The sequence below is a fragment of the Thunnus thynnus genome, chromosome 22 (assembly GCF_963924715.1).
Source record: "Thunnus thynnus chromosome 22, fThuThy2.1, whole genome shotgun sequence".
In the NCBI taxonomy this organism is placed as follows: Eukaryota; Metazoa; Chordata; class Actinopteri; order Scombriformes; family Scombridae; genus Thunnus; species Thunnus thynnus.
Window position 1 is genome coordinate 9349192 of NC_089538.1, and position 27858 is coordinate 9377049.

Consider the following 27858-nt stretch of genomic DNA (forward strand, 5'->3'; position numbering starts at 1 on the left):
GTATATACTTGTCAAAACTCTGAATTTGCTGTGATTTACAAAACTATTCAGGACTTGGCACAAATACACACACTCTGTCTCAAACACACACAGATACCAGTTTGTTGGTACAGCCCAGCCTGTGCCTGAATGAATGAATAAGAGCTGCATGGGGAATTCAGTGAATGCATAGCTAAATCCAAGCTCAGTCTTGAAACCCAGGCAGAGGCTGAGCTGTGTGCCAACAAAGCAGCTGGGTACACGCCGGGCACATTTTTCTGTTCAATCATGCTCTTTGTGAATAATATGTATTAATGCCGTCCCTACTTAGACCTGCCAGTTAGCCTTTGGAGATGATCCGGCTTCGGGACCCCATGGCATTTGAGGCATATGTTTGCCTGTCACCTGCTGAGTATATTTCAGTCCGTGCGTCAGGCATGGCCACCGAGATAGGCCTCGATTCATCGTGTATGCAAATATCTGAGCGCCGCCACAAGGAATGATTCCCCAGTCACAGAGAGACAAGCAGATAGAGAACTTCAGTGGCATGTGTCGCCCACACCAAACATGCTTCTATACATATGTGGGCAACACTACATCAAAGACCAGGGATCAAAGATTCACTGCTTTTGAAAACCCCATACTGTATATCCACTGTAAGAAAAAAATATGGAAATGGAAATGATCCAAAGCTCCAATTACGATATAATTTTGTTGACCAAATTGACACTTTCTATCCTGTAAATGTGTCCCTGAATATTTTAATTTTGTGAGACTTCATATTTCTTACATTAATATTTTCTGATTTATATATATATATATATATAATATATATATATATATTCTGAAATTCTTATTTAAGTAAACCAAGCTTACTACTTTTGGTGATTTAAACCATTGTAGTACTGCAACTTTATCTTAAAAGTCCCCTCTACATGTTTTAAGACATAAAAAAACTGCTTTGAATAAGTGATATGTTTTTTTTTCCCCATAATTTAAGTTCAATGATCTATAAAGGAATTCTTGAAATTACATCTATTCCTTCTCCCTTATTGAAAAATACTGAATTTATGCATATGCAAATATGTTTCATTTCAAAAGTTGAACTTTTGAATGCAAGATGTCTCTGTTCTCAACATGCACTGGAGGCTTCATGTTTCCACATCACACATGTGTAAGTTGTGAACTGGACCATGATTGACCTCCAAACTATTTGTGATGTCACAAATCATGCTTGTACATGCCTTAAACTCAGATTTAAGGATAGATTGTACACATTCAGCAGATTAAGTTATAACAGCCTTCTAGTGTCAAACTCTTCACATGCATACATCACTCTGCACACTTACATATACTTTAAGTGAGGGATTTTAATACTTTTTACATACAGTATATGAATCAATATGGATGACTCAGTTTGGTGCTGAATTCCTTCAATCACATGAAGTAAATCATCTTTTTAGCCACTTAAAGTCAGTGTAGCAAGCTGTAAACACATATTATCACCTTATAACATTGGCAAATGTGTTGGCAACAAGTTGTATGTTATTTACACATCCAGCAATTACAGAGCACCATTAGCATTATTCTGTGTTTCTGGAATATTGAATTTAAGACCAATATTCACTCTCCCGTTAGCTGTTTTGGTTTCCACCAACACCTAGGGGACTATCTGGATCTTTAGCTGCTACAAGGTCCACTGTGTTCACCAGCTAGTTGCTACCTAGTCAGCTGTTTAATGCTGAGCAGGCAGTTTATCAGAGCTTTTTTTTTTTTTTTTGCTGGAAACAGCTGCCTGCTGCATCTGGAAACAATGCTGATGAGAGTGGCCTAAACCGTAAAGTTGCGGGCAGGAAAACCAAAACAATGAGAAAAATGCTAAAAAGCTCTGTAGAACTGAGGGAAACTGCAAAGTTGGGTGATAATTGCCTGTGGGTTCGTCACTAAAAGTAACTCCTCTCACATTATGCCCCAATTGTTAATATAAACACACTGATTAGTGCAGCTTTAAGTTTCCCCTCATGGAAGTTTTATGTATTCACTGTTATTCAGCATGAATTGAAAATGCTGCAAAAATCTTAAGAAACTTCACAATTGGATTTCCTCTTCCTCTCTATTCCAGCAGCAGGCTTGGTCAGATAGTGAAGAGACAGGATTATACAGTCAACGCATCAATAATATTGTTATGACACAGCTCTTAACCGGTGATGGCCTCTACCAATTGAAACATGAAAAGCCAAGCTGTCGCCTCAGTCGTCTGCTGAATCCTTCCGGCATCCCAGCGACACTGCCGGTTCCACGCTGCTGCCAAAACACTCACGAGAGCACAAACACTGGGATAACTTATCAGGGATAAGTTACATAAACACAAGCGTTCAGAACTTCTCCATTATACACCTTGCATGCAACACACACAGAGGGAAAGACACACATGCACACCTCCCCTCCTAGCTAGGTCCTCTCTCCGGCCCCAGGATTAGGGCAGAGGATTGTGCACAGCTGCTCCCCAACATCCCCGATAAAAATCAGGCAATTTCACAGTCAGTGGCATTCTTTCATCCCCTAATCCACACCCTGCATACAGTATAGATGAACCTCACTGCAATGAGAACAAGCTGCTCTGAGCTGACCCCCCCCCAAGTCAATGTGGACACCTTCGATTGGCTATAGAGACATTGAGCAGCTGAACTGTAGGGTGCAGGAGCAAGAGGAGTCAGGTCCAGTGCTGCATATTGACCCTCACTTCCTTTGCAGCTCCTAATTAGATGATTTTGTTCTGACCTACAGCCAGTAGTCTTGAAAAAGCAGGGACTGTACTGTAGCTAACAGAGAGGTAAAATAAGGAAAATGAGTATTAGTGCATTTATTCATGTTTTTTTAATTCACAAAATATATTTCAGAACTCATAACCAATGATTGCAAGATATAAACCAATGTAAACCACTTTAAGAATGAGTGAAAAGCACATTGCAACTATACAAACCTCCCACTTGGAGTAAAGACCTTGACAGGAGTAGCCATTGTTTATAAAGACTTTATTTAAAGCATTTCCTTAGTCATGGCAAGCCTTTATTCTTCATAGTTTTTTCCTTTCTCAAGTGATTCACATCGCCCATTTTGTCTAACCCCAACCTCCATTCACAGAGTGATTCTTCACTGAAGTTCAAACAGAGGACAAAAAGGTACTTCAGAGGGAAAAAAGAAGAAAAAAGTATGAATCAAAAGGCAAGGAAATGGTATTCACTGTACAAATGTCGGGGGAATTTCAATGTCCGCTGAGGCACAGTAGAGCTCTGTTTAGCCTCGCAGGCTGTGTGGTGAAAAGAGCAGCAGCCACAGCAGGGTACATCTATTCTGACAAGTCCTTACACATGCTGAAAATGCCTGAGCAAGGTCTATTTGTATAAGAGGCAATAGAGCCAGCTGAAGGATGCTGGAGCTTTAACATGATAACAGGATCATTTTATGGTTTTGCTTTTGGACGATGTGAAATTAATGGGAAAAAAAGGACTGTATCCTGTTTGTGCATTAACAGTTCAGGAAACTCGATTATAGTTTTTGATTAAAAAACAGACTTGTGAAAACAAACTCTTTTTAAGACTTATTTCACCGGAAATAAAGGGGATTTTACCAAACTAGATTTGAAAAAGGACAAAAGTACAGTACAACAGCACAGTGCTCTTCTCAAACTCTGCTGATAAATTATTTTAAATTACTGAGCTGCTGTCCTCTCCCTTCTTTTAATTCTGATTTATGCAGAGAGTTTGTAAGTTTGTCTCAAAGAGGGCGGTCCTTTCTACATACATTGCTTTGAAATGGTTAATGGATGTACATTATAATAACAAAGTGATTTCTTTTTGATCTCCAACATGAAATTCTGGTTTCCTTTAACCCTCTTCACAGAGGTCAATGTCAGGTTCAAACTGCACCCTTGAGACTTGCAAGGAACTAGTCTTAGTCAAAGACACCTCATGAAAACATCAGATTATATTATTATTATGGTACTAATTATAAAACAAGCAGCGAAATGGGATTATGTGATGAAAAGAATCCTTTTCAGTCATGCATATGTGATACATTTATTATGTACATGAAAAGCAGCTTCACTCTGTCTTCTGCGATTCTGGAGCCTCCAATAATCTTTCTAGTCTGTGTGAATTGTGTCTAGATGATGTTACTGTACTTTAAGCGGGGCAGAAGAATGTGTCTGCCTATAGAAAAATTTGCATTGTTCTTCAGAAAGTTTAAAAGATAAGGCGTGTGTAATTCAAAATGTTTCTTATTGTCAACAAATCTCAATCACAGGCCAAAATATAATCCATCTCTTTATATTTTTCGACTTCCTAAGATCTCTGTGACACTCATTCCTACTGAATGCATAAAAGTTTAAAAACAGGTCATAAATATAATTTTTTCTAAAAAGGCTCAGTAATTCCCTTAAACAGGTGGGCACTGCAGTTTGTGGCAAACTCCCTTTACTCAAACAGGAGTAGATAGTACATTTGTGAGGGACTATTTACAGCTGTGGATTAATACACATCTGGTGTGTTTGTGAGTATTAATGGCAATAGAATAGTAACAAACTACAGTGCCCCTGTTCATCAAGTGTTTGTAACAGTTTTTGGACAACAATGTTACTAGTTTAACTACATTTCTCTGTGGTGTGGTGGTAGCATCATTGTTTTCTGAATCAAATAGCTTTTCAGTAGCAAAGCTCTTTTATTGATCAAGTAGTGTGGTGGTGTCCACACATGCTACATTTTCCCTAGCATTTCTGAAGCTCAAGCACAGCAGATCTTTCTGTTGTGATCTGGAAATAAATCTGCTAAGGATAAGTACGTGCTACCACCATACACGGACAATTGTGTATGTGTAACTGACAGAGGCACTTCCGTATGACGGTGACATTGCTTACCAATCCCTGGGCTGATGCCTACGCTGACTCTGCTGCAGGGGAATACGGGGTCCGTCCAAATACCCACACTTCCATTCTTGAGCAGTTCAGCATGTGTGCACATACTGTCAAGTAGTAGGCAGGTGTGTCCCGTCCCACTTTTGAAATATACCAACACACACTACACTTAAATGTGCAGTGTGTAGGATTTAGTGGCATCTAGTGGTGAGGTTGCAGATTGCAACCAACTGAATAACCCTCCCTCTCCCCTTCCAAGCATGTAGGAGAACCTACTGTGGCCATGAAAAAAATGCAAAAGGCCCTCCCCAGAGCCAGTATTTGGTTTGTTCATTCTGGGCTACTGTAGAAGCATGGCGGTGCAACATGGCGGGCTCCATGGAAAAGGATCCGCTTCCTATGAAGATATAAAGGGCTCATTCTAAGCTAATGAAAACACAATGATTCTTATTTACAGGTCATTATACACTAATTAAAACATACTTATGAATATTATATTCCATTTCTGCCAAGTCCATTATGCTAGATGCCAATACATTCTACACACTGCACCTTTAACCCACACTGAGGCACAGTTGGCTCTGAATATCAGAGGAAAGGTTTAGATTCCTCTGAAATATTACTTTTGTAGTTTCTAACATTGACCAGTAGACGGTACAACAAAAATGCAACTCTACAAAACCAAAGTATGGTGGTTAGTCAAAATTATTTGCTTGAAATTTATGTAGATATAGCTACCAGTACAGAGTGGGCCTAATAAAAACACTACTTTTTAAACTGCCAATCATATAAAATATAACAACAACAACAATAATGATAATGATAATAATAATAAATATAAAAGTAGGTTTGATGTAGCAAGGCAAGGCAAGTTTACTTGTATAGCACATTTCAACAACAAAGCAATTCATTCAAATTATTATATGTTAATATTCAATAAAAGCATTAATACAATGTGCAAAAGAAATACACTATAAAAGGACATTTAAATGCAATTAAAAATAGTTTTTACAGAGTTAAGAGAATAGAAAATAAAAATAAGCTTAAATATAATAAGAGAAAATATGAGAATAAAAGTTACAGTGCAGTGCAAGAAATTAATCAAAAGCCTAAAATTTGATTTAATCAAAGACAGTGGCAAACAGAAAAGTCTTTGTAATTGACTTAATGTGACGGTTGAAATTCAGGTCTGAGTCTATGACTATGCCAAGATTTCTGGCTTGGTTTGTGGTTTTTAACATTATCGATTGAAGCTGGGAACTGACTTTTAATCATTCTTCCTTGGCTCCATAAACAATTACTTAAGTTTCGTCTTTGTTTAATTGATGAAAATTCTGGCACATCCAATTGTTGATTTGTTCAATGCACTTACTCAGCATTTGTATTGGACCATAGTCCCCTGTTGATATAGTTATATAAATCTATGTGTTGTCTGCATAATTATGGTAACATATTTTGTTGTTTTCCATAATCTGAGCCACTGGGAGTATATAGACTTTGAACAGAAGAGGCTCCAGAATGGAGCCTTGGGGAACTCCGGATGTAATTTTTGTCAACTCAGATTATTTTATTATTAATTACCTATAGACATAAAGTAGTCCCTGTCCTTTAAGTAGGATTCAAACCAGTTTAGAACTGTGCCAGAGAGTCCCACCCAGTTTTCCATTTGGTCTACTAATTTATGGTAGTTGATTGTGTTGTTGAATGCAGCACTAAGATCAAATAATACTAAGACTGAAATTATACCATCCTGACTGGAAGACATCAAAACATTTGTTTAGTGCCAAGAAGTTGTTCAGCTGTTGAAAAACAGCTTTTTCAATGATTTTACTTAAAAACAGGAGGTTTGATATGGGTCTATTATTTTTCATCAGTGAGGTGTCAAGATTATTCTTTTTTAAGTGGCTTGATGATGGCAGTTTTCAGGGCCTGTGGGAAGAAACCTGAGAGAAGAGATGTGTTGACAATTTGTAGAAGACTTGAGGCCATGCGGTTAGAAACATTTTTGAAAAAGTCTGTTGGCAGAATATCAAGGCAGCAGGAGGAGGATTTCAGATGTTGTATAATGTCCTCCAGGTTTTTATGGTTGATCCGATAAAATTGTGTCATGGTATTTGAATGGATTTTAAGTGGACACAGGAACGACACATATGCTGACTGCTTGTCTAATTTTCAGTGGAGGAGGTAAATTGCAGGCCCTGGTGGATAGAAGTTCATAGGCTACTGACAGAGGAGGGTTTGCTAGTCTGTCAACAGTAGCAAACAAGGCACGTGCATCATTATTGTTTTTGGCAATGATGTCAGAGAAGAAGGACCACCATGCATTTCTCAGTTCCAAATTATAAACGCGATGTTAGATGTCATAATGAACCTGGAGAATTGTTTTTTGTCACTTGTGTTCAGCTTTTCGACACTCTCTTTTTTCTATTCTTTCTAGTGTGGCATTTCTCCATGGAGATCTTTTCTTACCAGAGACCGTCTTCACCTTAGTGGGTACAATGGCATCAATAGCATTTGTGATTTTAGAATTTAAATTATCTACAAGTTCATTGACTGAGACCCAAGAGAGAGTGGGGTGTGGAAGGTGTGGAAGAGAAAGCCTGAATAAATTTTTCACTGGTGTTTTCAGTGATGTACCATTTTGTAATTACCTCTGTTTGAACATTTGTGTGCACAGAGATAGCACTTGCAAAGAAAACACAGGAATGATCAGAGAGAGCAACATCAGTCACCACAACCTTAGAAATGTCAGACCCCTGGAGATGATTAAGTCCAGAGTGTGCCCCTTGTTGTGTGTGGGCTCCGTCATATGCTGAGTCAAAGTCAATGCAGATTATAGACAGCAGTTGAGCAAAGTCATCAAAAAGGTTGCACAGTATTTAGGTGGCCTGTAGATGTTTAGGAACATAGCTTGAGAAGAGGAATACAACTGAAGAGCAACATATTCAAAAGAAGCAAAATTTCCATAAGATATCTACTTGCATTGGAGAGAATCATTAAAGAAAACGGCAACTCCACCTCCTTTCTTATGCACTCTAGCTTCACTCATAAAACTGAAGTTGGGAGGGGTTGACTGGATACTAACAGCTGCACTGTTATCTTGGTCTAACCAAGTTTCAGTTAAAAACATAAAATCAAGTTTGTGCTTGATAATAAAATCATTGAGCACATTTTTTTTTCCAGATTTTTCCTGCCAAAGACCTGACGTTTCATAAAGCTAGATTTAGTGCATTAAAAGCATTATCTGACCAGTTTTTTGGGACAGGCTGTGACTGATGAGGGATGGCTGCTAAATTTGATACATTTACAGAATTGTTTGGGTGCTTGCTGTTTCTTAGCAGATTCACTATTCTTTTTCTATTACCCATCAAGACAGGAATTGAGGAAGCTACTGGCACACTGGGTCCCGACTTTTCCTGGGAATACTCATGAGCGCCATCAGCCTTGTAGCCTGGACCCAGTACATATCAGTTAGAGTCCGCTGTATTTTGTATACAAATAACTGGACATGCTGTACTTTTATCACAGCGTTGTAACTGTGACGATTGTGTCAAAACTGGCTGAGGACTTAAAGCCAATGGTGGAGGTGGACGCCAAGGGGGATTTAGGGGAGAGAAAATGGGAGTAGGGCCGGGGAGGGGGCGGGGTGTAAGTTTGGTCCCAGTAGTGACCAGCTCTTTCATCTAGTCAGTGAACTCCAAGAGGGGTGAGGAAGGGAAAAGGGTGACTGGAGAGGAGGGTGACATGGATGGGGTTTGAGGGGGTGAAAAGGTGAATCCTCACAGATGGTTGTTGATGAGGGGAGTGGAGAATCTTCCTCTCATTTAAAGCTCTCTTCAGGTGGGGTCTGAGGTGGTTCTCTTTCAAGGTTTCTGCCATGTTGTGTTAGGTCTTCTTCTTGTTTTGATTCCTCTTGTCTCTTGTCCCTGGCAGATGGGTGATGCAGGAAGTAAAATAGGTTAGAGAGAAAAAACATCTTTACTCCTGACTTGTTAAGGCAAAGTCCATCTGCCTTAAAAAGCTGTCTGTGGTCCCAGAAAAAGTTGAAATTGTCAATAGGAGTAGTAATAGCAGTAAATGAACTGTACATGCAGTTGAAAGAAATGTGTTCAGTGCCAACAATCTGCTGAATCTCTCAACTCTTCTTCTGATTGGCGGTAGAGGGCCACTGAAAAAACATCTCAACATTCAAGGAGCCAACTGTGTTCAACAGATCAATAATGTCTTGTTACAGTACTTCAGACTGTTGTTTCACAACATCATTATCCATATTTGCACCATGAAATTTTCACAGTTGGGTGTACAGTCATGATATGCAGGATTCTTTCTGTCATGTCAGAGACCGTATTCTTGGGAAAACAGAATATTTCGGTGTTCGTACTGTACATGCTTCTTACATTATTTACAGCAAAGTTGTCCACAATCAGAGTTTCAAGCCCAGTCGTTAGCTTTCCCTGTAGCCTTTTACTTTCTGTTACTGTCAGTCCTTACCCTGCTGTGTGAAGATGAGAGGTTATCCAGGTCATGAGACAGAGAATCAAGGTCCTGCCATAGTGCAAATCTGTTCTCCAGTTGCACACTTGGTTGTTGGGGAGGTTTGTTGCTAATTCTCCCTTTTGCAGCTGTCCACGGCTGTGTCCTACTAAGAACAGGGGTTGAAGAGGCGCTCTGTCTGGATGATAATGCAGGCCAGCCGGTCGCATCACAAATCTCAGGGCACTGGGCTCTGCCTGTTACTCGTCCTCTCATTTCCCAGGGAAATGATTTACTCTTAGGCTTTGCTCCAAGAGAGTTCCAGGGAGGACTACCACTTGTAGATTTATTACCTGGTACACAGACCTCCTGTTTCTTGGTTGTCTTGTTGGTGCTAATTAGCCATGTGTTAGCACTGTTTTGAATCCACAGTAAAGTGGTGTTGTTCCCACATAGTCCATTCACTTCCACATTCATTTCTAACCACTGAATTTTGGTTTCTAGCACTGTACTCTTCTGTTAAAGTTTGTGGTTTGTCAGTCATCTGTGGAGAAGAGGGGCATCTTGCTGCTGATTAGCTTTAGCTAAGTCCCACGTTTCCAGTCACTGCAGTCAGTTATGGGTGGACGTATATGTAGCTTATAAGTTGGCAGTGCAGCTATAGCCTATTTTGTGATTTTATACTATTATCCTCAATCAGAAAGTGACCCATATTTAACCAATTACCTGCTTTGTCATTGAGTAGAAAAAGTAAAAGTAGAGTTTGTGGCTTAATATTGTGTTAACTGTGTGGTGACCTGGTTTGACCAGCCTACTGTCTGTTTAACTTGTGACTATCAGTGTGGATATGCAACAAGATTCAGCATTTCCTCTTAAGTAAACTATTTAAAAAGATTGATTTCAGAAAAATAAGTGAATAAATGTGAAAAGTCACCAGTGAAAAGTGAAAAGTGAAAAGTGAAAGTCACCAGTTAACACGGTCACCGGTTTAACCGAAACACTGGCCAGCATGCTAACCTCAGCTAACTGCATTCAAACTTCGCACTCCAGTGTCACACGCCAACAAACAGCCGCTGGACGATTAAAAACTCTGAATAACAGTTACTATTGAGAACTGAACTGAAGCTCGAGGGTTAAACAAGCTTCTTAGAAACAGAAAGAGATGACAGAAGGATTCGAAAAAGAGTAGAGATATTAACAAGAACTCTTCGCTCTAAATCCAGATTCCACAAATGGACAAAAAATATACAAACAAGGCAGGAGTTTTTTTTCCCTCCTTGTCAATTTTATTTTATTTTTTTTCCCCCAGGCCTCGTGGGCCCTTTTACATCGTCAGGCTTAGCCTGTGCATTAAAACTGCTGATTCCTCCTGGTAGGGCCAAATTCCTGGATGGGCAGACACAGCCCCCTGGGGTCCATCCATAACACCAGGACTGAAGTACAGGCTAATGCTGTTGGTAGGCCTTGCTCATGTAATACAGGAGGTCATAAAAATGTTGAAATATGGCAATAGCCTACTATATCTACAAAAAATGACAGTGCCAGTGATTTAATAGTATCCAGGAGCTACTGCTCGTAATTTCTTGCTGAAAAAAAACCAAACAAGAATATCAGTAAAGAATGTAAGCAGAGGTGAGAGCAAGCAGCAAAGCGTCTGCACTGTAAGAAAGCAGGAACCAAGTAGCAAACTACTTTTGCCATGTTGCTGTAGCTTAGCTTGCTACATTTCTCTGGGGGATAGCTTCAGTGTAGTGGAGCTTCATTTAATGTACACTTTCCAAGTAGCTTGCCCAACACTGGTAATAAGATACATTATTGTTGGTAATTGTTGGTAATTGTTGGTTTTGGTCTTTCTTTCTCTCTTTTCTTTCATGGGGTTTGTTGACAATAAGAAACATGTAGAATATCCAGATATGTGATTTAAGCACTTGCTAGATATTTCATTGAAAGTCACCAGTGTGTGGCAAATTAACAGACAGAATATCCCCCAAAATATTATTCTACAGTTAGTGATGTACAACTGATTTATTACCTATAAGGCCTTGTGATTGTTTGTCATTACTATATATGTATTTTTGTATGTGAAAATTCTGGGAAGTAATTACTTTGTCCTATTCACATTTCATAAAAAACCTAAGAGGCCTATTGTGCCTCAATATTTACTCAGAAAACGAGCAAACAAATTATTTATACCCACAATTTACTTGTTGTGCTGTCAGGTATTATCACTTTATGTATCAAGAGATCAAAATAGATAGTAAATGTATGTCTCCACATAATCATTTAAACAAACACAAAAGTGAGGGCAGAAGTGGTGCCACAGGTGTTGCATCCATGTAGGGCTTTAAACACAAGAGAGAAAAGCTGCAGCTTGTTCAGATTACCTTCCATCTATCTCTTTAATGATGGAGAAACAGCAGCTACAATCCTGATTGATGTTGGTGAAGGCCAGCAGCACCAGGATCCTCTCACCACTCCCCGGAGCACACCTCAGCCTGGCATCTGCTAAAGGGCACAGGTACACCGTCCTGTGCCCTTGTCTCGCCCCGGCCTATTTAATCAGAGGCCAAGAGTGACCCCATGGAGCTTGCCAAGGACCCCTGTCTGTGGGCCCCAGGCACCAGACTCAGGGGCCCACACGGGCTCTTCTGCTTTTTGAGGCTTTGGGAAGATTAATAGGCCTCCTCTGTAGAGCGCCTTTGTGAGGCAGCGCCCAGGCGTGTTCAAGCTGTTGGGTTTGCAGGAGACGAAAGGAGCAGTGGCTAATTCCTCTGCAGGTCAGTTTGTCTGTTGCTACTCTGCATTTTCAATGACTCGGAAAGGTCACATCCGCACTGGATAAGCCAATGCAGGAACCTCACAAACAGAACCAACTTAATTTAGACATCTTGACATCAGAATAGTTAGCATTTTTACTTTCTCTGTTAGGGCAAAACTAAGAATTCTGTGCCAGAAAATGTGCCAGAATTTCTTGAATTCATCTTTATCTATGCTGAGATCTCGACCCAAAGCTTGTTTTTGCAGATATTAACCCACCGGTCGATCCTGCAACCACAGCTGAACAATCAAGCACACATCCACACAGAACTGTTTACCACCAGCTTAGTTTGGATTATGGATTAATGGTCAAATGAATGACAACAAACATGCAAATGTACATATCATATTTGCACAGCCGTTTTCAGCAGGGGGTGCTAATCATACGCAAATACGTGGGTCAGCATGGCGAGTGGTGAGCATCACTACAGCTTTGTCTGTTTCACACAAACTTGGGCTGTGCAGAATTTAGACGAGGACGTTTTTCTTCTCACATATTCCCTCACACACCTGCTACAAATACCAAAACCCAAGCCAAGAATTTCTTTCAATGTACTTTGAACTTTGAATTTAACACCAAGAAAAAAAAAATTTAAACTAAAAGTTTCTGGATTTTATGCAAAGGCTTTTGGCCTGAAACCATTTTAATGATTTTTCTTCTCACTTGGTTGCAGGTGAGGGCCTTTGATTCTCATCATGTCACGCCTCCAATAGTGCAGCCACCAATAGCAGTCTCTCTCACCCTCACCCTCACCCTCACCCACACACACACACACACACACATACACACACACACACTTCTGGCTGCTCCAGGTGCCAGGGTGTGAAGGGATCAGCCAATCCCAGTACTCGTCTGAAGCTGGATGGTGGCCATCGTGTTATTAAAAGCTACGGGTGAGCTTTGCTGCTCGCCTCTCCTCAGCACTCCAAACACTTGAAAAAATAACTTATGAAACAACAGTGATGGGTAGCGGGTAAGCTTCCCAGAGGGAAAAAAATAAATGTGAGTTTTCTGTTAGTTGTTTAATAAGCCAATGCACTTAATCACTCTTACTGTGCATTTGCATGAGCTGATAAGGAATCAATTTATGGGTCATCATTACATGATTGATGTCTCCATCTCACTGCTCTCTGTGTCCAATGATAATCTTCCGTGATATTATTTCCATAAACATCATTATCAGATAGAGGCATACTAGCTCCTCACTCAGGACTACTGGGAGAAATGAAGTGCCTTTGATGAGATGAGATCACATTTTAGAGGGAGCTGCCTGCTCTTTGCCTGTAGCCAAAAACAGCCTAATTGTGTTTTGTCCCATATGTGAATTATTATTACGACGATTCATTTACTACACTTCCTTTGCCAATTTCCTAAATTAAAAAAATACCATGTTGAGATTTACAGCGCGCCCCCCCATTTTCAGTGTCGGCTTCCAGCATCACCATGGCAACTTCCAATCAGCAAGGATGGTAGAGCCTGCCGGCCGTGTGTTTGGCGCGAGGCTCTGAGAGGCGCAGGTGGAGCACATATGGAACAATGGCCTAGCGAAAAAAAAAAAGAAACACCCTGCCCGCCTGTATGTGCCAGCAGTGCCCATTTTAATCCCACCGTTACCTTCTAGTGCTCTCTGATGGAGACGTTCTGCTGCAATCACAGCCTCAGACTGCTGCTGGGCCCATGCCAAACTTCACTTGACAAAGCCAGGCCCAGTGTGCTTTTGTAAAACAATGTCTCCAAGACTCGTGGATCCACCATCTCTTGATCATTTAGTGTAATTGTTCCTCGCTGTCCTTCACTGAAACATCTGTGACCTTGGTTCATCTTGGTGCAGAGAGATTTTTCTTCCTGATTCCAGTTCCATGTAGCTTTGTCATGTTTTCGGTAGCTAATCCTCCCTAACAGATGTTTTACTGTATGTTGGTACATTCATGGCCATCCATACATTGAGGCTGGCTGTTAATGACTTTTGTGCCTCATATGGCTAGTAATTGGGGTAGTAATGTTATGGAAATCACTAGCATGTGCAGTAAATAGATCAATCATCCAAGGGGCCTTATCTATCACTGCACATTTAACCAGTCAGCTCCTATGTAGGTTAATTAAGGCACAATGGCCGAGGAGAGGACCTGGCACCCGTCCTGCTTATGTTTAAGCCTTCTCTAGGCCCGCTGGGCTGGAGCTTTCTACAGCCAGATGAAATTTGCCCATTTTATCCGCCCCCATCCCCAGCTGAATACATAAATCATCTGTAAGGGCCTCAGCTTCGACCCTAAATTCCATGAACAATGGCGTTTGTCCGCAAATACCACACATAATTGCTGGATACTCTTCAAAGCAAAAATCGTGTTTCTTTGCACTTATCTAGGGGCATATAGCGCAGATTTTTGTGAGTCACTTCATCTGGTTTTGGAACAAATCAATTTAGATGTTGTGCCACATCCAGCATGGATATTGGGTAACGTGTGCCACCACTGATTTGCTTTTATGTTTGGTCTGAGCTGTGAGATAAGAGTGAATGGCATTTTGTGTGTAGGGGGAGGTTAGTTGGGTAACACAGACAAGTCAAAGTTCAAATAAAGGTATATTTCAGATCAAAACTTCTTATACTGTACTCAGTGTTGGGCAGTATCAACGTATTAACATGATGCAATTAACACGATAATGTGTGTAATGTCTTTTTCCAGCAATGAGTAGTGTAAGGGATTACAATTTGAAATTCAGTGATTACATTGCCTCAGAAATGTTTCACTACTTCAACATTTTGGGCGTCGGCTTGTTGCTGTCTTATCAGGAGTTTGATGGAGGGTTGACATCAATTTCCTCTCTGCATGTTAGCTTGGCAGGGGCTGGAGGACTAGGGAAGCCTAAATGAGGAGAAATGCATGCTCCCACGTTTATTTACAAGACGTCTTTTAAGTTAGCTTTTAGCTAGCCACTGGTAGCTTTATCCATATTTGGTTGGTAAGCCTTCAGTCAGGAATCACCAGGTTTTGTTTAGAGTTGAGGGGTGTTTGAACCCTTTGGCTTCATGGTAAAGACAGGACCCCAGGAGTTGGTGAGAGCTGTCACCAGGACTTATCTAACATTAGCTGTCAATAAATACCTCCAAATCGTAGGCTGGCAGCTTGTTAAACCACAATGTCTCATTTTCTATTTCTATACATGTTAAAAAATAGAAGAGGTGGCTTGTGGGTGGGGAGACTTTGGAGTTGTTTATTTTCACAGAGCCTGGGTAACAAAAGCAATGTAACTTATTACTTTGCTGTTGAGTAAATTGATTTAATGGCTTTTTCAGTGAGTAATGTTATACAAATCTTGAGCTCATCAATTCAGAAACTCCAGGAGATATGGTTGTCTTATGCAAAAAGCGTCACATCCTACCTGGACTTTGTGTTTTTTGGACTCTGTGATTTTGTGTTCTTTGGGGTTTCCTGTGTTGCACTTCTGTTGAGTCCTTCTGGTCATATGTTTTGCTTGTTGTGTTGTGTACTTGGGTTTTTGTTTGTGGGTAGTCTTGGATGGGTTAGTGTAGGTTGCGTTGAGAGTTTGTATTTTCTGGGTTTTGGTTTTCTGTTGCTCTGTTTCCCTTGTGTGTTCATATACTCCTCCACACCTGCCCTGCTGTTTTCCCCACACCTGCCCTGTGTTAGCCTCATCAGCCCTGCCCTGCTCCCTGTGTTTCCCCAGCCTATCGGCTCCCTGTCTGTTCACTCTCCTCTCCTTAGTTCTCCACTCATCTCCCCACCTGCACCTCATCTCCTCGTTAGTTCAGTTACTTTTTAAGTCCTGGTTTTCTGTTCAGTCTTTGCTGAATCATTTGTTCTGCTTGTTTTGTTCTGCCCTGTTCTGTTCTGTCCTGACCACTGCAAGATTAAAGACAGTTTTTGTCTACCCTGCATTCCGGTCTCTGCATTTGGGTCCGTTCCTGCTACACTTCCACATGACAAAAAGATTTATTGACAAACACAAACTTGTTCAAGCAAGGAGACAACAGTTACAATTCAAAGTACCAGTGTAGACTCAGTGAAATGCCACAACAAGTCTGAAGGAAAAGTGCTGAACCACTCTCTGTTATTCAGGCAGCGCCCAGGTGACCTTGTCCCTAGTCACAACATCGCTATAAGATTGTTTACTTTAGCGCTAGTCTCTATGGCAGCAATCATAAAGCCATGTCTGCTCGACTGGGAAGAAGACAGCTGTCTGTCCCTCACTGTCTGCTTGTCTAAGGAGCATTTCATACAAGGCACATATATGAAAATAGGAGTGTTTCATATATGACACATGAAAAATCCTTCACAATATGTATGAAATTGTTACAAATTTGTCAAGTAACCTGCCCAACACTGCTCATACTTTACATTTAACAACTGCTACTGTGAGTGTCATTGTAGGCCTGTTTAATTAGCAACCAAATCAAAAATGAGAGTCCCGTAAGGTTTCTCACTTCCTCCCTGACCAACTGGATCAACTGATTACAATCATTTCATATTTCCTGTTTAGAAACATTTATTTTTTTAAAAATAACACAGCTAAGATGTGTGGCTTTCTACTAAGAAGCAATTAGAAGGGGTTTCGAGCCAATGCTAGCGTCATCTCAATCTCTTCTCTCACCCTGGGAGGATCAGAGTAGAGGCACCAGGCCGATACAACTCCTCGTGGCCCTCGGCTGTCACTGATAACAACTGTATCTCATTATCCTCCTTGTGGGGGCCACGGAGGTACTGGCGACCATAAACACCATCCTCCTATCCTTTCACAATGGGCTGTTCACCGACAAAAGGCACTCTCGAAAGCTTGAACCCAAGCCAACAACTCTATTCATGTTGCCATGTACGGCAGATGTCTCGGTGAGCCTATGGAAGGTTGCAGATCTATGTTGTTCGTACTGAAAACTGCAACACGAGTCGGTGTCTTGAGGCATCCGCAGTGTGTGAGGAGTAGAGGTATTTTATTTTTTGGTAGGTTTTTCAGTTCATTTAATCAGCAAATGTCTTGTTTGAGTAGGAGTTAAAAGAGGGAATCCAAGACAGTAAAAACCTGAGCGTTGGAAAAAAATCAATGTGTCTTTCAGTCTATAATATCCGTGTTTTGGCCGACTCACACACCTTTGGAAGGGCAATGAGTTTATTCTCATCATTAATTATCTTTTTTCTCTGCTTCCCATTGATTTCCTTTGCACTTTAGTTGGTCACTCTGTGGTCAAAGACAAATTGTAAGATCATTACAGATCTTTGATCCCAGCTGAGTGACTAAATATAAATGGAAAAAGAGCTGAAGTGATGAGTCCAACTCCATTAGTTGATTCAGAGAAAATTAACTAACAACAATTTTGATAATTTACCGATCATTAAAGTAATCTGTAAAGAAAATATACCAAATATTTGCTAGTTTCAGCTTCTGATAATTTTCTGCTCTCTCTGTTTGATATTGTTGTGAAGTGAAAATCTTTGATTTTTTTTCTACTGTTGGCCAGACAAAACAAGCAATTTGAAGATGTAACCTTTGGTTCAAGGAAATCATGATGGGTATTTTTAAGTGAGTGGTAGAGAGGAAGTTGTATCTGGGGGCCCAAGTCTCTCCAGTGCTTGGCGTTACCTGGAAGCTGCTCGATGTCTTCCCGGATCTTTATGTATTTTTGAACCCTAATTTTCATTTTGCGTCTCCATAGTTTAATTTTACTTTGATTGTAATGTCCCTTGGGGAAAATTTGTGATCCGTGGTTTCAGGCTATATAAAGAACATTGACTTTCCTTGACTTGGCTATTTCTCACTATTATGTGATACTTTATAGACTAAACAGATAATTGATTATTATAAAAAAAAATCAAGAGAATAATCGTAATGGAAATTATTATTATTATTATTAGTTTCAACCTAAAAAGCAATTTTTTTATTTGTTGCAAATAGGAAACATGTATATCTGTGATTCTCTATCCATCCATTTATTTTCTTTAAATGCTTATTGCTGCTCTGGGTCACAGGGAGCAGAAATGCTTCCCAGCATGCACTAGGTGACAGACAGAGAAACACTCCGGAGAGTGTGTCAGTCTATTGCAGCGCACATACTGTGTATGTAGAAACACTGCAACACTTCTATTCATCCAAATAAGCAATGTAGAGTCACCAGTTCACCTAATCTGCATATCTTTTGACTGCACCTGGGGGAAACTCACACGTATGTTCTCACGTATTGGGAGAAAATGCTAATTCCACACTGTGGTATGTTATGTCTGTAATGTTTAGAAACAAAACAAAGGGAAGGATAATCTACTTGCCATATCAAATGCTAAACTACAAATAATTAGCATCACTTAGTGTTGAATGACAATGTTTTAACCCTCCCAACAGGATATATGACTACAAGCATGAGTGCAACCCTCAATAAGACATTCATATTAAAAAGTAGCACTTTATGAAATTCAGAAAACAATAGCATAATAACTCGCACACATTTAAACATCTCTGGCAACAACCTGAGCCATTATTAAAAAAGCGAACAAATCAGTCATTACTGAGTGTGGCACCCCTGCTTTCATTAGAAAATCATATAGATTAAATGTTAATCATAGCTAACTCTATACCAGTAGGCTTCTGCCAAGATGACAGATGGACCATTAATGAAAATAACGAGGGGATCTTAGTCTATACACGGATATGGAGATGCAACAACAAGCATAACACCACACTTGGCTTCCAAAAAACTGTTATTTAGACAGAAATAGAGGTAGATAATCAGTATGCACATACAGAATTGCTTCTTTTGCTAAAGTCAAAGAGTATGTGTAAAAAAAATGGGTGAGATCACTGCATTGTGGATGCAGACGTGTTTTAAAATGTTTTCATAGTGGGCACTGCCACAGGAGACTGAGGGAAATTGGTGGTAACACCTGTCACACACATTCAGCATCAGATATTAGCATCCGTCTCTTTTACTGGTCTGTGAACGATGAATAATTACTCTTGTTTAAAAACCTGCCTATTAGCGCTAACCAGGTTATATTGGACATCTGTCTCAGAAAGCTGACTGATATAATTGGCTGCCATCATATCGTGCTTCACTCTATAGCAAAGCACACTGGCATGACAGGCATTGAGGAGCGTTGTTGCTGTTCACTCCGGCTTCGTGACGTAGCTCCCACATGTCAGTTTCACAAGCGAGTCAAATGAAATTGTACGAGATGAAAGTTGTGGCAAAAACAGAACACATATGTCCATGCGTGGCGCTCTGTGGCATGTTATTGGCACAGTGTTTTCATCAGGTCTGATAACATATGTTTAGAACTCAGGAGGCTTTGGGCAGGAGGGAATAGTGCAGCTTTTGAAGTCAACTGCCGCATTAAGCAGAGAAGCGGCACAGTTGTGTGGAGATGCTCTCTTGTTCAAAGGGATGGAAGGAACCGCTCCGGGGAGCGTCCAACATCAAGAGCTGACCCCGGCACTGTTTCCCGCTACCTTCTGCCATGCGTCCCGCCGCCGTATGCTGTGATTCCCAAAGACCGGCAGGCCTGTGCCATCTGGCCTCACTTCGGATTCCCCGGACACATATTGGGAATCCAAACTATGCCACCTCCCCGTTTCTCCTTTCCCTCTGCGCTCTCTCCCTCTGGGTTGTCTCTGCGCCTCCACTTCATCCCTGCTTGAGTGTTGGCTCAAGTGGAAGGGGTCTGCTCTCCAAGTGATCCCAGTTGCCCTTTTCCTCTTTAATCCCCTTGTGATGGGATCCAGTAGGAGCCCTTTAAATTCAGAGGGAAACGGTCGATAGTTTTTAAGATGAAGGAAAATCCCCTGAGGGTTATCAACCTAGTGTATTCTGTCACTGTTGTAGGGTGCTTAGTTCATTACATGACCTTCAGACTGCTTTTTTCTGAACTGCTGCTCTTTGAACAAGCTTAAAATTTCACTACAGCTCAGCCAGAAAGCAAAGATTCTAATACTTTAACACCTCAGATTAAGAATCATTGGTTTCCTGTTGCAAATCTTTACCCACTTTCCAGTTTTAGAGTGCTGAGTGTGGTGTAGACATGTTTACAGACACACACAAAGAGAGAAGAGGCTCCAGGAAGAGAGCGGCGGTGGGCTGTACAGTATGTTCTGTAGCACTGCCACAGATTTCACACTCTTTTTGTGTGTCTCTTTCTCTTCCTCTCCTCTGGCCGCCGCCTCAGTGGGGAATTCGATTCCCTAATAACTGGGGAATCAAAGTTGGACAGCACCACTGCTGAGCATCATAAAGGAAGCAGTGGAGTGGCTGGCCATTCATTCATCCAGGCCCATTACAATGTATACCAGATGGACACTGCACGTCACCGGGTGACATCTCAAGACAGCCGCGGCCGCCTGCCTGCCCGGCTTGGAAAAGATGAAAGTTATGAGGGAGACGGGAGGTAGGTTGCGTCAAACAGAGACAGATTTGATCAACAACTGCACAGAGATGAAATCAAAGTGGTTGAAGCATGTGGCGTGAGGCATCTGGTATTCTAGCAAACAGAAGCTAGCGTAGCTGCCAACGCTTTCAGGGGAGAGTTGCCTCCCCCGCTCGGCAGCCTCAAGCCAGTGGAAATGCTACTAGGTTGTGTTTTAAATCCACAAGAGGTGTATTATTTGGCTGCATTGTCCTTAGGTTATTTTGGGGTTTGGGAGAATTTTTGCACGTGTTAGAGCAAAGTAGAGTGACACAAGACGGACATGTGGCAAAGGTCCTGTACTGGATTCAAACCAGGAATTCATGTTGACAGTACATACCTTTTTAGACCACCGAGTTGCCAGGACACCCCCTGTGCTAAGTTCCTAACAAAACAACTCTAAACAGTAGCTTATTTATTCGAAGTAAATCAATAGCAAAGGTGACATTAGGAATTTGTGCCTGCTGGAAAGACGCCAGTACATCTGCTCAAATCCTGGACCACTTTTCTTATCTGTGGAGCGTGCCAAGATCTGATAACAGATTTTTTAAATGGTCTTTTGGTTTGTTTTACATCAGCAAATATTGCATTTTCATTTGAGATACTGAATTCTTACCAAAAGGAAATTACGGTTCAAGCCATGTATACTAACACATTAAAACAGAGTTGATGTAATGTGGTTTTATGTGCTGTATAACAACATTATGTATGGTGTATCTGTGTACATCTGTACGTCAAGTGTAAAGAACCTGTCAAGCCCTCCTGGCATTGATTTTACATTTCATACTACTTCCTGCATAGAGCACTGTGAGCATCTGATCCTCTAATCTCAGAATGCCAGCTTTCACTCAATGTCATCTGCCAATGAGCTGCAACCAGGCGCCCATCCTGCCTCTGGCACCAGAACTGCACCCATCCAGCTTGTGTGCGCTAATACCCACCGTTGCTAGGCTACAACGAGAGGAATCAAATTTAGGTGGCTTCCACAGCTGCGCTGTACTGTTGTGCACCAACATGGCAATGTTCCCAGTTTGCACCTGGATGGAATGAAACAGGAAGAAGTCTAATCTACTAGGTACAGTAGTGGCTGTCTGTCCTGCGTTTGTCTCGAAAGTATGTGCGAAAACAAGAGGAAATCATATTTCATATTATGGATTTTTTGATTTTTTTTTAGAGCCTCGCACTGTTGACTAGGTAAATGTGTGTTACGTGTTTTACTGACAGCAGGAAGGTCAGTGGGGGGAGCACATGTATTGGGAAAAGTGGGATTATATCTGGAAACTGTTAGCTTCTGGTCTTATGGCAAGACCTTCTTAAAATGGTGCCAAGAGGTGCTTAACTCAGCCATGTAATAAACAGAAACATATGTGTTTTAGCAAAAGTTGGAGGAATCTTGTGATAACACACAAATCTAAAACAGTCAGGATTTCTCTGTGGAGTCACAGCCTTCCTATTTGCAAGCTTTCACTTATCATACTTCACAAACGCTATGATCTGTTCCTCTTTGCATCAGTGAACGCTCTTTGCTTAGATCCCTGAAACAACAGAGTTTTGAGCAATTGGCTGCAAACAGTCTCTCCATCATGCCAAAAGCCATAAAGGGCTTCTCCACAGCTGACTTCCTGCATCTTAGTTTCAATATAATCAGTGAGCCGCGCCGCTCAGACATTGTTAATTTCACAGGGTTCACGCAACTGTATCAACATCTTAACAATCGTGTTTCGAAAGAGTTGTGTGCCAAAGGCTGAATTATTAGATCTTGGAAAACATGCCAGGCTGACATTAACATGACAGTTATGAAACAGTCATCAAAAAGCAGGCCTTAGTTGAAAGAGAGAGGTTAAAAATCTCACATTTCGGGGCTTAGAGAACTGTGAAACCTGGTGAGTATGAAGGATGGAGAAAGTCTTCATATTCCATTCCCAGTATTCCCAATATCTATCTGATCATTTGTACCCTGAAACTTTCCTGTGGCTCAAAAACTTACAAAATGAAGGAATAACTTGCCATTTTTGGGAAAACACAAGGTGTCACTTCCTGTCCAAGAAATAGTCTGGCACACAACTCTCCGTAAAACCACAAATTGTTGTTTTTACACTTTACATGAACAAACGAGATGTAACATGCGTTTTAGTGAGCATTTAAGTGGCTGGTAGGTGGATTTTGTTACCTTCTGAGAGAGCCAGGCTAGCTGTTTCCCCCTGTTGATGGTCTTTATGCTAAGCTAAGCTAACCGTCTGCTGGATTTAGCTTCATATTTAGTTTACAGACATGAGGGTGGTATCAGTCTTCTCTCTGCGAGAAAGGGAATAAGTGTATATCCTAAAATGTCAAACTATAATCTAACAAAGTGAAGTGCAAAATTGCAATAAATAGATGCCTCTAGATGTACATCTAAACTTAGGAAGTTCAACATAATTTAATTGATGATTAGATGGTCCATCTCTGTCTACAAACCTAAAACTAATTTCCATTAAATTCCTTGTAAAAGCCAACATCACTCAAGGCGCTTGTTTGACTGGAAGAAAGAATGAAAGTGATTGTAATCATTGAGAGTGTATCCCATTTTTTAAACTTTGCCTTTGCATACGTGGCCACAATTGGTAATCCTCCTATGCGGGACTTCAAAGCTGGACTTAACTGGTGGGTGGAGAGCAATCGTTTAACACAGGCTGTCAATGCACACATACACTTTCATTTGAAAAAGGGCCAAGTTTCTGGACTTTGGGATCCCACCCTTCTTGGATAGATGCACATCTCCTCTGGCTGCATTTACTGCACTAACACGCTTTTACCTTCCAAAAACCTGTATTGTGATACCAAATAAGAACAAGTATCTTTTCTGTCATCTCCAATGTTCTTTAGGAGCCGTTTGAAGCATCATATCTGAGGAATATTTTGTGGATTTATCCAAAAGGTGCAAAATAAATCCTTTCCCTCCTCTGGCTCCTCCTTGCCACTGAGAGCCAGAAACAGATGCTGGTGCCACCATGTTGCCAGCTCTCCCAATGGCAGAGAAGATGACAGGAGCTGCCAAAAAATTCAGCCTCCTTCGCTCCTTTATGTGAAATGACTGGAATATTAATGTGGAAATAATACTACTTCTAATAATACTTCAACACCTTTTGGCATCATCATCAAATAAATCTGAAGCAAGAACACAGGTGCAATTCATTTCCTGTCCTGTGTTTCTTCTCTCCTCACCTCTCCCCTTTTTCCTCGTTTCTTTGCTCCAACGTACTTCCACGTAGAAGATGAGTTGTCGTGACCGAGGAGGAGTAAGTATGAAATTATTTCAGACCTTCGTGTGACCTTTCCTATCATCTGCACTCGTAAGTGGGAGTGGGTTCTTTTTTGGCATTTTGAATGGGATGGGTGAAATGGGCAGGTGAAGGAGAGTTGGCAGAGGGAGGCAGTGGGCTGATAGTGTTTTTTTTATCGACGTGGCAAAAACGTGATTTCCATATTCGGGTGTTATGGAATCAGTGCAGTTCTAACCGTAACCTAGAACTTTCTAACTTTCTATTACTTTTAGCCCCAGCTCATTCCGTCTTACTAATGTCTACTAATTTTCTTCATACATTAATACAAACACTCTCTGATTGTAAACCTCATGTACAATCAGAAATCATTACCTCAAGTACTCAACAAGACTCATTTCCAAACAATACAAACATAAATACATTTTTTCAAACAGCAGCACTGTAGCACTGAACATGCTTCTAGCAGCTTGTTTGGGATGCACTTTTAATTTTTGAGGACAACTAGCATCTGGTAGTAATTATTCCTCACTTTTATTCTGCTTTGACATGTGCTAATGAGATTTCATATTTAATCAGAAGAAAATTCATATTTTTTGTCTGCAGTTTAAAATTGGTGTTTTTCTTTTATTCTGTGATTGAAACAATTTTAAACTAACTGTACATCAGCACAACTGTCCCTAGCTCATACAGTTTTACACTAAATTACAGGCTGTTGAAACATAGATATTAACTGAAATAAATGAAACATGACAGCAACTCAGCTTTTGTGGACTCTAAAGCTGTAACATCACTAACAAATTATTTCCTCATGTTGTACTATTGAAAGACGGAAAGATTGGGAAAGATGCTGAAATGCTGTCGCATATTGTTTTATGGCATGTCTGCAACAAGAGTTAAAAAGAAATCATGTCTATTCATGTCTTTAATTTAATAGTATGACATTTGATGTTGACTACTAATAAAAACAACTCCAACTTAATGAAACTGGCTTTACGAGGATTACTGTAGATAAATAAAATGACATGCATACATTTTAAAAATTAAAAAGTACATTTAACTCGACTGAATATTGCTTGCAGGGTGGAAGCATATATTTAGCATACAATGACTACTGTTGGAAGGCTTATGAAATCAAATAGCTATATATTGCCTGAGGGAACTGGCATGTCTGAAGACCTCCAGGATTCTTTTTCTCACACACATACACACACTCGCGCACTCTGTCTCACGCCCCATGTGAACACTCATCTTTAACGAGGGGAGAGCTGAAACCATGCGTGATTGTTTTAGAGAGGCTGCCCTAAAGGCACGTTATCGCTCAATGCGGGGCTGCTTCTCCCAGTCATATGTCCTCTCTTGTTGATTGTGCAGCGTAGATCAGCAGCAACAAAGGCATCATTAGTGGGGCTTTGGTCCCCACCAGGCCCGGGCTAATTATGAATGGGGGGCCCAGTAATAATTCAAGGGCCCATCGGTGCAGCTTGAAACTGAAGAGAGAACTTCACAGATTCAGTGGTGGCGTACTCAGCCCATCTGCCTCCATTTCCCAGCCACCTGCCTGAAGATCTGACCCACGTCAGCCACGAGGATGGAGCACCATTACACATAAGAGAGAGGCAGAGGAAACATATGGGATTTATACATCGCTTTAATTAATGATTTGCAGTGGTCATTAAAAGCTTTGGACAATTACCTGATTAGTCCATGATGGCCTGCCTGGTAAATTGTTTAACAATTGTTAATTTTGTGTTTATCTCAGGTTGTAGAGCTGAATTATCTCCCATCCCTCACATGCTGGAACCACTGTTCATGCCATCATGGACACACACATATGTGCAATTAAAATGATAAATTTTATAGAAGAAAAAATATAGATAGAATACTTTCTGTATAAATCTGTACTTCCTGTAAACAATATGATAAGAAAACAGCTGAAATAAAGATTTTACATAATCTATTCAGCTGTAAATCAGTGGTTTTGAATTGCAGTTATGACTGTAGTGCTTGTGTATTTTATGGATTCATAGAAAAGTGATGATTATTTCTGCCAGAAGAGGGCAGTATCCATTTTCTTAATCACATCTCAAGTGATTTCCCCCTTGGCCAAAGCAAGCACAAACATTGCTCCAATTCCAAACCCACAAAAGAGGGAATTTGAAAGTAAACAAATGAGCCCGATGGGATGATCAGCATTCTCAGACTCGCAGCATAAACTCTTTTCCCATGGAGCTGGCTCATAATTTCAACACAGACCTCGGATTTATCTCCCAGCGCCTGATTCATTTGGTGACGAAGCTCTAATTTATAACAGCTCTCAGATTTGACATCTTTTTTTTTTTTTTTTGAAATCCAAAGAGGAGTGAGATTAAAATGCAATTTAGGAAGTGGCTGCAGGGCTGTGAGGAGCCACAGTTGCTTGCATTATTTATAGATGCTGAGAGTGTATATTATATATCATTTTACTGCCAGGTCAGATACTCTAGTAAGTTCAACTAATTTGAAATTTGACCCCATATGGACAAACCAGAGCTGTAAAGTATTCATGAAATCATGAGGTGTAGCATAAAGTTGGGTGGCTGGAATGCAAATCAAGGATGTGTTTTTTTCTTCCAGATGCTGATGAATAACATGGTCAAGCACACAGCATGTTCAGTGTTTCTATAGTATGCTGATATAAGACCTGATAAAAACTAAAAATGTTATTTTTTTATAAAGTTATCTTACGCGAAATCTTCCAGAATTATCCGGAACGCCATGTGGTTTGGTGATCATAAGCGCTGATGGGAAGACGTCCAGCTCAGTTTTAACTATATGTTCTAAATCAAACGTGAATATGTTAAGTATTACCAGTCTGTCCAGGTCAGTCATTAATATGCAAGCTCTAATTTGGGCCTCCACATATAGAAGTCCGTTCTGAATAGAGCAGCTAATTTGAAAATAATCTAGAGTGGCACACAGCTTTTGTCGGCGATGACATCACCCAGTGGATTATTCACGCAGCTTGCAAAGAAGGTTTCCCAACGATGGGTTACCAGTTACAAGTGTTGCCTCGGGGCAATGAATCCTTTCTTTTTGTTTTCTTTTCTTTGTTTTTTTTTTTTTTATTATTATTCTTACTCCAAAGCACATGGTCCAAATTTTTCTTAAACTGCTGCTCCACACACACATATTTTACAAGGAGAAGTCGACATTATTGTAAAATTTAAGACTTGAATGCGCACTGTTAAGATGTCATGTTTTGTATAAGACTAGTGGCGACTTTCTGCCTTGAGAGAACGGGTCATATTTGTGGCTTATAATGCAGAGCTGTGGTGAGGATTTGCCTCCTGTCTCAGTTCCAGAAGCAGTGTGGGACTGATTGTGAAGAAAAGGGGAGCTGAACACTGAGTCACAAAAACACAGGCTGGTTTTGATCTGGATTCAATGGCCTGGAATAACTGGCCCCTGAAGAGCTCTTGTGTCAAATGGTATCTGTGACAGGGAACAGAGAAGGGGGATAAACATGCTGCATTTAACATGTGGACATAACACCACCCCCTCACACCATCTGGAAGAAAACAACCTCATCTTCAACCACTATAGACGATCTACAACTGTTACTCACATGGTTTCTTAATTTGCAATAAAGCTGCCGAAGCTACAATGCGAGCGTCAAAATGTTCCCTTTAAACAACAGGCAGGCTAATGTGCTCACAGAGAAGACACATCGACAAGTTGGCTGACTCCCTTCTCCCTTTGAATCATCCTCTGCTTTGTAATGTGAGGGTGTTTGGAGGCAGGTCAAAAGGCCCTTTCAACCCAAGGCCTCACCTACTTCCTAATGAATTCCCAGGGTCCATCAACCTGCAGGCGCTCCCATACAAGCTAACCAATGATTACACCTTGAGGGGGAGAGGGGGCGGGTGGTGGAGGAGGAGAGGCTGGTGAGATAGAGCATCCCCAGTACACACACACAAACACACACACACAACCACCACCACCACTACCATCACCCCCCAGATTGGAGGCAGG

General features: G+C 40.8%; 1 long non-coding RNA gene across 1 annotated transcript; it reads right to left on the reverse strand.

The window, feature by feature from the left end:
* Nucleotides 1-26163: 26163 nt before the first annotated feature.
* On the reverse strand, nt 26164-27688 carry LOC137174827 (uncharacterized). Its single transcript, XR_010925477.1, has 2 exons — nt 27452-27688; nt 26164-27318 (listed from the first exon to the last, which is right to left on the reverse strand). It is a non-coding gene; the product is annotated as an uncharacterized lncRNA (long non-coding RNA).
* Nucleotides 27689-27858: the final 170 nt, after the last annotated feature.